Below are 711 nucleotides of genomic sequence, written 5' to 3'. Positions count from 1 at the left end.
GAAGCCAAAGGGAAGAGCGACTGAATCAGGGGAGAGGGCAGAACTGATGTCTGACTCTTTGAATGGGACTTCTCCATTTACCACCCCTCACTTCCTTCTATGGCCTGGACCTTTTAATCTCCACAGCAGTCAGCCTTGTAGGGTCAAGCTAATCGCGGTTGACATCATCCTACTACTTCCCCTTTCAAATTCCAGAGAAGCTATGTGTTTCCTGTCCCCTTTGACACCCGGAGAATGAATACTGCCTGGCTTTGTATCTAAATTTAGACTGCCAGAACACAGTCGAGTTTTTATAGTAGAGATAAACAAAACCAGGCGACATTTCCAAGCCTGTCAAGGAAAAAAAGGTAGGGGAGGGGGACCCCCAAAACCCCATCGGTGGTAAATAAAGTGGGGGAGCTTCAATAGTTCCCCCCCTCCCCAACGAGCCAGGCCTGCTGTTAGGTTCAGAAAATAGGCGGACGGAGCCTTTTCCTTTAAGCCCGGAGGACGGCTCTGGGGGCGTCCGCAAGCGCATTCTCGATGGCTAGGAAAGCCCCGGGAGCTGGGGCCCCGACGCCCCGCAGGCAGCAGGCAGCAGGCAGCAGGCAGCTGCACGTCCTCTTTGTCAGGCCTCCGGCTGGAAAGGCAGACACGGAGGCGCTCCGAGGATGGGGGTGCGAGTGGGGGTCCCAGAGGGGCGCGGGAGCAGCGCCGCCCCCCAGGCCCGGC

Source organism: Dipodomys ordii, unplaced genomic scaffold, assembly GCF_000151885.1.
Source record: "Dipodomys ordii isolate 6190 unplaced genomic scaffold, Dord_2.0 Scaffold22, whole genome shotgun sequence".
In the NCBI taxonomy this organism is placed as follows: domain Eukaryota; kingdom Metazoa; phylum Chordata; class Mammalia; order Rodentia; family Heteromyidae; genus Dipodomys; species Dipodomys ordii.
The sequence above is the reverse complement of the archived record's forward strand: the minus strand, read 5'-3'. Positions refer to the sequence as shown.